A 9,948-nucleotide genomic window follows, 5' to 3' on the forward strand; every position below is an offset into this window, starting at 1 on the left:
AGCTACTGGACCACCAGAGAAGTCCCCATCAAACTCCCTATTTTTTAAATATTCTTTTTCATATTCTTTTCTATTATGGCTTATCACAGGATATTGAATATAGTTCCCTGTGCTATACGGGAGGACCTTGTTTATCCATCCTATATATAATAGTTTGCATCTGCTAATCCCTAACTCCCAGTCCTTCTCTCTCCCACATTCCCTCCCCCTTGGCAACCACACGTCTGTTCTCTATGTCTGTGAGTCTATTTCTGTCTCATAGATAAGTTCATTTGTGTCATATTTTAAATTCCACATATAAGTGATACCATATGGTATTTGTCTTTCTCTTTCTGACTTACCTCACTTAGTATGATAATCTCTAGGTCCATCCATGTTGCTGCAAATGGCATTATTTCGTTCCTTTTCACGACTGAGTAATACTCCATTGTGTATATATACCACATCTTCTTTATCCATTCCTCTGTTGATGGACATTTAGGTTGTTTCCAGGGTTTGGCTATTGTAAATAGTGCTGATGTGAATATTGGGCTGCACGGATCTATTTGAAATTTGGTTTTCTCTGGATGTATGCCCAGGAGTGGGATTATGGGATCATATAGTAACTCTATTTTTAGTTTTTTGAGGACCCTCCATACTGTTCTCCATAGTGGCTGCACCAATTTACATGCCCACCAACAGTGTAGGAGGGTTCCCTTTTCTTCACACCCTCTCCAGCATTTGTTATTTGTAGACTTTTTTTTTTTTTTGAAAGGCAGACTGACACATGCAGTGCTTCATTTGCATGTGTCTGGAGTCTTGGAAACTTGACTACCCTACATTCTCCTACAAATGGACCTTGAGAGCTTGTTTGGAGGTTCTAGCAGGGGAGCGCAGCTACTGGTATACCCTTGACCGAAGAACTGTCCTCCTCTATCGGGGAAGGTCGTCCTCTTCCACCGGGCTCACAGCTTTCGGAGGGACACACATGGAGCGGAAGGGGATACCCGCCTAGCTGGCCACATCGGCCTCACATCCTTTGTAGACTTTTTAATGATGGCCATTCTGACCGGTGTGAGGTGGTACCTCATTGTGGTTTCGATTTGCATTTCTGTGATAATTAGTGATGTTGAGCATCTTTTCATGTGCCTGTTGGCCATCTGTATACCTTCTCTGGAGAAATGTCTATTTAGGTCTTCTGCCCATTTTTCGATTGGGTTGTTTGGTTTTTTGTTATTGAGTTGTATGGGCTGTTTGTATATTTTGGAAATTAAGCCTTCGTCTGTCTCATCATTTGCAAATATTTACTCCCAGTCCGTAGGTTGTCTTTTCATTTTGTTTATGGTTAAACTCCCTGTTTTCAAATTAGGTCCCATTCACAGGAGCTGGGAGTTGGGACATGAACCTGTCGGTTTGGGCGACACAATTCAACCACGACCCTTCTGGTCCTTGGCTGCCGGTTAAATCGGATTCTGAGCCCACCTAGACCTGCAGAGTCAAGTCTCTGGGGGTCCAGAATGCTGCATTTTGGATACTGTTTTCATAACATTTAATTTTGATATAATTTCAAACTTACAGAAAATTTCAAGATTAGTGCCAGAAACCCCTATAGACTCTGCCCAGATTCACCAATTGGTTGCATTTTGCCCCATTTGATTTGTCACATTCTGTGTCCGTAACTATCTGTACCTGTGTCTACATCTATTATCTATATGCATATATAGATATTTATACGCATTTTTCTGAACCACTTACGACTACATTAGAAGTATGATGCCCCTTCACCCATAAACACATCACTGTATATTTTCTAAAACCCAGGATTCTCTTTTATAACCCGGTGCAGTTCTCAAGATGGGGAAATTTCACATCGATACAATACTCATATCCAGCCCACTGTCCGTATTCAAATGTCACCAGCTGCTCCAATGATGCCCCACTGGGGAGGGCCTTGGTACCCGAGCAGGTTGCCATGGCAGCTGATGCTGGCAGCCAGGTCAGCAGGTGACAGCTTAGAGGAGCCTGGGCTGGACCTCCTAGGGAGCCAGCCTTGGCGGAGAGGGAAAGGGGAGAGCACCCCCTTCCCCAAGCTTGGAGATGGTACTGGCCCTGGGGTCAGAGTTTATAGAGCCTTGGGGACCACGCAGAGCGAGCTTCCTCTTGGTCCTCTCAGATCACTGGGCGGTGTTAAGACTTGAACATGTCTTTTTGGGGGAGACACAATTCAGTAGGACAAGGAGAGCCTAAATTCCTGGTGGCATGGGCTTTAGAGGTTAGGCATTGCTGGGCAAGGCGGTGGGTGGGCATTCACATTGGGCATCTCCGAGCTGTCCCTGGCCCTGCAGGTCCCCTGCTATTGCCCCGTGCACACGATGTCCCCCCCTCGTGCCAACCCCTCATGCTCCCGGGGCAGACACTGCCTGCTAGACTCTTGCTTCCTTGTGGAGGAGCCTGGCTACTGTTTGATGCCCACTCCCTACCCTGCCTGGGTGCTGGCATGAATCCTCATGGTGCCCCACCCCTTTGCTGGGGATTGGCTTGTGTGTGGACGTGTGACCCCCTTCTGGCCAATGAGATGTGCGGGAGGTGGGGGGGGGGCAGCTTGTGGAGCCACCACATTCCTCAGTTTGTGACCCCCCCCAGCGACATGGACTGATCCCTCCTGCTGCCCTCTCTCCGGTTCTCTCTCTTCTGCCTCCTTCTTCCACTTAGAAGGGCCCTTGTGATTACTCTGGGCCCACGAAGATAATCCAGGATAACCTCCCCACTTCAAAGCCAGACGATTAGAAGCTTAATTCCACCTGCAACCTTGATTCCCCCTTGTCGTGCAACATGACATAGTCACAGGCTCTGGGGACTTGGACGTGGACATTTTTTGGGGGTGTTATTCTGCTGACCACAGAAAGTTTCCTTGCTCCTAAGAGGGAGGCCCGGGAAAATGGTCCCTTTCTGCCTGTGGCCACTGCAGCTTCATGATGAGATGTCTGGAGCAGCCGCAGCCCTGGTGCCACCTGATGATGAATACAATGCAAAAGGAGGCAGAGCCAAGGGAACCACAGAGCAGCAGAGCCGGGAGGCTATGAGGAGGGAGTCCTGCTGGGAGCAGTCCAGGAGCCTCTTTTTGGAGGAGAGAACAGGTTGCCTCATTGCTCAAGCCTATCTAGGTGTGTGTCTCAAAAAGACTACATTTCCCAGCCGCCCTTGCAGCCAGGTGTGGCCATGTGACTAAGCTCCACCAATGAGATGTGAGTGGAGGGTGGGGAGGGGAGTAGGAAAGAGGGAAGAGATGGAGGGGGTTCGAGGGGGTCCTGGGGGCTGTCACTTGGGTGTGGCCTGTTGTGAAAGTTCGTCAAGCTGCACACTTAGGAGAGATGCTCTTCAACACTAAAAAGTAGAAAAAGTACCAAGAGGGAGGGGCACAGCCTCATCTCGAGCTGGGCATGGACTGCACACACCCAGATGTCTGTGGGAAGAAACAAGCTTCTATTTTAATAAGCCAGCACCTTCTGGGTCGTGCCTGCACCCGTGAAACCAGACTCCAAATGTTGTCTGCTGAGGCCTGGCTTTCTCCCTGCCGATGCCAGCACCCTTTCCAGATGCTCAGGAAGCATGCATCTCACCCCGTCACCAGCTGGTGTGCAAGGGATCTGTGGGCCCTGGTTTGAGCTCTCTGCCTAGACCCTCAGCCAAACCTCCTTTCTGGGGTCTTCCACTGTGGGAGAAAAAGAGACTCTTCTCATCAGGGCCAGAGAAGTCAAGGCCAAGAGCAGTATCGTTTTCAGGAAGGACGAAGTTTCTTAAATATGAGTGGAGGACGTTTGCTATTTGAGGCAAGAGCAGATGGCAAGCATCCCATCCTCCTGTCCTGCCACGTGGACATAACCACACCGAGCCTCACCTACACGTCAGTCATTCTGTCTCGGGGGTGGTCCTGCCCCCAGGGGAGGCTGGGCCGTGTCTGGGGACATCTGTGGTCGTCACGACTGGGGAGGGTGTGTGCTCCTGGCATCGAGGGGGTGGGGGCCAGGGATGCTGTTCAACACCCACAGGGCCCAGGATGGTCCCGCAGAGGATGATCCAATGTCCACAGTGCTGAGTGGAGACGCTATTATGTGTGAATAAAACACGCCGCGGATGCAGAGGCCCCACGCCACCTCCTTGGGCTCTTCTCAGATGCCGGTCACCGTCTGGGCCACCCTCAGACCCCCCAGCCTCGCCGGGTCCCCCTGTCGTCTTCACTGCCTGAGTGCGGGTAGGTGGGCCGGGCTGCCTTTCCCAGGGCCCCCAGGGTGGACTCTCGCCTAGCTTATGGACCTTCCGACTCTGGAGGAACTAATTTAGTCTCAGTGGAGGGGGGCATGCAGGGAGCTTTGCTGGTCTTATGATTTTCCCTCCCTACGTCTCCGTAGGAACTGGAGCGCACTTTGAAACCCAGAGACAGAGGGTTTGGGACCCTGAAGCCTCATTTCTGCTTCCTCTGGCTCATCCTTTGCCCGAGGTGATGGACATTGCACGGTCGAACCACCCAGAGGTGGGAAGGGCAGCGGGTCCCTTGGCTTCTGTCACAAAACTGCGTGAGGCAAACAGCCCCCCTCCCTAGGGTGTTGCCTTCAGAACGGGCACCCACGACTCAGCGTCACCTGGGCTGGGCCGGGCTGGGCTGGGCCCGGGCCACATGCCTGGGCCTGGCCGGCCGCCTGCCTCGCCGTGGTCCTCGTCTCATCCTCCAGCAGCCTCACCAGACACGTTTCCACGGCGATGGCAAAGGAAACACACCAGGCAGGGCTGTCCCTTCCACCTCATTCTGTTTGTCAGAGCTCGTCCTGGGCTGGAGAATTGTATTGTGCTTTAGAGAAAGACCCCAAAGTCATGTGACAGGGCATGGGGACAGGGAAGGGTTAAGAACTGGGGCCTTTGTGCCGTCCATCTCCCGCGGTCATAAAGTTTTGTAAAAGATGCCACGGTGGTAGATGAATTTAATTATTACAGCAAAATGCAATCTTGCCACATGCAAAAGGGTTGAGGGTTTTAATGTAGCTCAGATTTTCCTTCAGCTTCTCCCTCTCCCTTTCTCCTTGCTTTAGATGGCGTCACCCTGCGGCTCCAGCTCCCACCATGCGGCCCCTGCTCCAGCCCTTTCAACACCACTCCCGGTGGTCGTACTTCTGGATGCGGCTAATCTCTGAGTTGTCTGCTCACCCCATTTCACTTCTCAGATCTATGGGAACGGATTCTCCCCTGCATCCTCCTGAGGGAACCAACACTGCCCACACCTTGGCTTTAGCCCAGTGAGACCCGAGTCAGACTTCTGACCCCAGACCTGTAAGAGAATAAATGTGTCTGGTTTGAAACCACTACATTTGGGGCGATTTTTTACAGCAGCCGCAGGAGGCTCATACAATGCCACCAAGTGCCAGGCTCTGTGGGGACGCCGGGCCCCAGCGGGGACCCATCACTCCCCTCACGCAGCTCAAATCTCCAAACCCAGCAAGGGAACTGCTCCCGGGAGGCCCACATCTGGGGAGAGATGTCGCCACTGAGCAGGAGGAATGTCGGGAGAGGGGAACACACAGCCTTTGAATTCTGAATCCCTGTCACCATTTTGGCCATATTCACCTGTACTCTTATGGCCTGACGTATTTCTTCAAATCAGAACATTGACCCATTTCTTTTAACTCAATACATGTGAGCAAAAAGAGGTGTATTGTCTCTGTAAATGGAAAACCAATACAACTTGCCATAAAGAAAGGAAAACATTAAAAAAAAAAAAAAGAAAAAAAAGAAAGAAGGTGTAAAAACTAGTGGATGAAATTTGATGAGGGAAAACAGAGGGTTTGCCTGGTATCAAAGTAGCTCCCTCAAGATGACTTATTAATTTCAAGGGGGAACGCCTTTACTTGACTGTGGAGAAGCGCGGAGTGACGCCCTGAGTCAGAGGATGGAGGTCACGTCACCAGCAACGGGACACCTGTGCTCTGGACACCACCCTCCCAGGAGGGCACAGCACCACAGCTGCAGGATTCCTGCCAACACATACAACCTCTCACTGATCATGAGACAATATGAAAGAAGCCCAGGATGAAGGACCTCCTATAAAATAACTGACCAGAACTCCTCAAGATCATTCAGGTCATGAAAGACAGAGTGAAGCGTTGTTAGATTAGAGGAGACAAAGGAGACAAACATCCTGCTGCACTGGGACTGGCTCCCGGGCCAGGAAAAAAAAAAGCTGTAAAGGACATGACTGGGACAACCTGTGAAATCTGAACAAGAATTCTTGATTAGATAAGGTATTGTATCAGTGCTACTTTTTTCTGATTTTTGACAATCATGCTGAGGTGACAGAAGGGAACATCCTTGTTCTTAGAAACACACTGGGGTATTTAGGGGTAAAGGGGTGTGCTGCCTGCAGCTTGTCCTCAAACGTGCAGGAGAGAGTGCAGACAGAAGATGGAGCTACCTGCAAAATGTCACAGCTGGCGGGTCCGGGTGAAGGTCCCTGGGAAGTCTCAGGAAACTCTTGCAACTTTTCTAGGAAGTTTGCGATTATTTCAAAACAACTACAGAACAACCAGAAACGAGGTGTGCAAACAAACACCAATGAGAACAAAATGAGGTTATTAAATTCTAGCTTTCACGACCTGCCCCGGGCTTGGGTCTGCTCTCCTTTGGTTAAAAGGGATGAACAAAACTGGGGGAGGTTAAACTTTTGCTGAGACTTTCTTCTTGAGATTCCCAGAAGGACTGTAGAAGGGAGAGGGGAGTAATGTCTCATCCCCTTATTTGATGTTATTTATCGTGGGACTGTATCCCACTTAATGGCACCTTGAAGACACCAATCCGTGTGTCCTTGCTTTGGGAAACATTCTTGTAGAAGGTGGGAGCCACGGAAGGCTGCTGAGTGAGGGAAGAGTTGTGGCTGGTCTCCAGGGAGAATAATTTAGACTCAGGAAGGCCCAGTGCATCCTTGATCTTTGGTCAAGGGCATTTCTCATCACCACTGAAGTTTGCAGATGCAGCCCCAGCTGGAGGCACCACCGCAGGCAGCTTAGCACTGTCCTGTGCAATCTTGGGCAATGACTGCCTCTTTGAGCCTGTTTCCTCCTGGGTGAAAGCGAAACGGGGATGATGATGATAAAATCCACCTCGCAGGAGGGACTGTGTGTGTTTGCAGGGGGCGCGGGGGCGGGGGTGCTGGCGGGGCTTTAAGGAGATGCTGCGCGAAGACCTTGGTCCAATATTAACGCCCGGGCGGAGGGACCAACATGCCCTTGAGAGCAGCGGCATCTTGTGTCCGCCACTGGTACTGCAGCCTCTTCCCTGCGCCCGCGGAGCTCTGTTCCAGGTGCCGGGAGTCCAGGCACCTTCCCGCTGCAGCAGAGCCCGTATTCTAATGGGCTAACAAGACAACAGATATGTTAAAAATGCAATACGTGAGGTCGTGATAAAAGCTATGCAACAGCAACAAAATTCCCGTAGATTTAGGTAGGAAAACAAGGAAGCTCTACTTCAGATGGGTGGTCAGGGAAGGCTTCTTGGAGGAGGTGAAATTTAAGGTGCCTCTTGGAGAACTCATTCACATGAAAATCAAGGGAAGGGTAAGTGCACAGATTGGTGTAATAGGGAAGAAACCTTGTATTCTATTACAAGCTAGTCCCTCCGGGGATGTTGCCTATCAGCTTAAATTAAACACAATGGCCCATCTCCGGGAACCCTGCCTCCCAGGCAATGAGCATGACACTAAAGCACCTCTGTTCAGCTCCCAGGAAACCTCCTGACCAGGCCCACCTGAGAGCGCTGCAGGCGGAAGACATCAACACCTCCCCTCCGGAGGCTGACGGGAACCAGGAAGTGCTTGGCTTTAGTCCCGCCCCTTTCAGTACGGAAGAATCCTGCGCGCTCTCTCAGGGAAGGTGGTTCTTTGGCACGCAAGTCCACTGTCTCCTCCAGATCAAGTCGCTGTTCCTCGTCCCAACGACTCGATTTATTAGCTTGTCGTGCGGGGAGTAGTAGAAGCTTGGACTCGGCAACGGGGCAGCAAGGAGGCAGCTCCCCTGAAGGGTGATGGAGTAGGGCCGGGGCAGCGGACGGCGGGGCCCCTGCAGACCCACCTGGGCCACTTGGACAAACTCACTCAGGACTCAGGAGGGATGGGGAGGGTGGGTTTCAGTGACGCGTTGTCTCGTAGCAGACAGCCCCAAGTTAGCGACCTAAAACCGCCGTTTGTTACTTGCCGGGAGTCTGCATCCTGGGCTGGTCCCAGTGGGACAGCTGTCTGGTCCACGCAGTGTCTGTTGGGGCTGGAGTCCCCTCACTGTCGGGGTCTAGCTGGGCACCGACCCAGACCTCGGTGTGGCTGCTTGGGCTTCCTCCCAGCGTGGGGGACGCAGAATGGTCAGCCTTCCTCCCCGGTGACCCTTGCAGTGGGCAGAAGCAGAAGCTGCAGGCCCAGGACCTCACGTCTGCCCCATTCTGCTGGCCAGAGCGTCCCCACCCAGATTCAAGGGGGGTTTGACTCCACTGCTCCACCGGGGAGCTGCCAGATGGCACTGCCGGCTCTGGAGACGAGCCGCCCGCCGCACTGAGAGCGAGCCTGAGTGTCGGGCGGCATCCCTGGGTTCCGGCCCATATTCTGCCTCTGGACACCCAGTTTCCTTAGTTTGAAATGAATGGATGTATTTCGTGCTTCGCAAAATCAGGGGTGACTTTCTCTGTGGGCCCTGCTGAATTTGGAGTTGTTTAAAAAGAAATTGGGTGGAGGTAAATTGTGAGACAGGTGAGTGGTGACCCAGCTGCTCACGTCTCTCCTCCTTCCCCTCTTCTCATGTGACCCTCTCTTTCTCTTTATTGAGGGAGATTTCAAGCAACTGCTGGTTTTTTAAGTTTTATTTTATTGAAGTATAGTTGATTTACAATGTTGTGTTAGTTTCTGCTGTACAGCAAAGTGACTCAGTTATACACATATATTCTTTTTCATATTCTTCTCCATTATGGTTTATCAAAGGATATTGAACATGGTTCCCTGTGCTCTACAGTAGGACCTTGTTGTTTATCCAGCCTATATATAATAGTTTACATCTGCTAATTCCAAACTCCCAATCCATCCCTCCCCCACCCCCCTCCCCCTTGGCAGTCACAAGTCTGTTCTCTATGTCTGTGAGTCTGTTTCTGTTTCGTAGACAAGTTCATTTGTGTATATGTGACCGTCTCTTATTCCATCTATTCATCCATCCATCCTGCCATCCACTCATTCATGCTGTAAAGAACACCCATGAATAAGAACGTCATCAGTAACTTCCCCATCTACAATCTCCACAGGCAACACTGTCCTGAATCCTTTACACGGTCGCTGTTCTCTCGCTCTGAAGAGCCCATCACGTGCACATGTGCCCACGTGGACGTGCTCTTTCCTCTCGGCTTTGCTCCTGAGCTGTGTCTGTGCTGCTCTGTGGCCATGGCTCATTCATGGTCCCTGCTGTACAGGACCCCGCTGCTCAGGTCACCAGTCTCCCATCCGCTCGCCTGTGAGTGGGGTCCTGGGCTGTTTTCTGCTCTTTCCCACTGCGAACGGGGCTGGTCTGAGCAGCCTTGCTCGGGTCTCCTGATGGATGTGCTGGGATCAATCCAGGAGTGAAATTGCTGGGCGTTAGGGCAGACCAGTGTTCAACTTGATGAGATGATGCCAAATTGGTTTCCAAAGCTGGACCAAATCACTCGTTGATCCATATCCTCTCCAACATTTGAATGGTTGGCCTTTAACATTTCTGCCAGTTGAATGGATGTGAAATGTGATCTTACTAGTCTCTGCCTTCACTTCCCTGACACCAGGCACCTGCTCCTTTTTTTCTTTTTTAAAATTAAGTAATTTTTGGCTGCGTTGGGTCTTTGTTGCTGCGCGCGGGCCTTCTCTAGCTGTGGCGAGTAGGGGCTACTCTTCGTCGCAGTGTGCGGGCTTCTAATTGCGGTGGC

Source organism: Eschrichtius robustus, chromosome 2, assembly GCF_028021215.1.
Source record: "Eschrichtius robustus isolate mEscRob2 chromosome 2, mEscRob2.pri, whole genome shotgun sequence".
In the NCBI taxonomy this organism is placed as follows: domain Eukaryota; kingdom Metazoa; phylum Chordata; class Mammalia; order Artiodactyla; family Eschrichtiidae; genus Eschrichtius; species Eschrichtius robustus.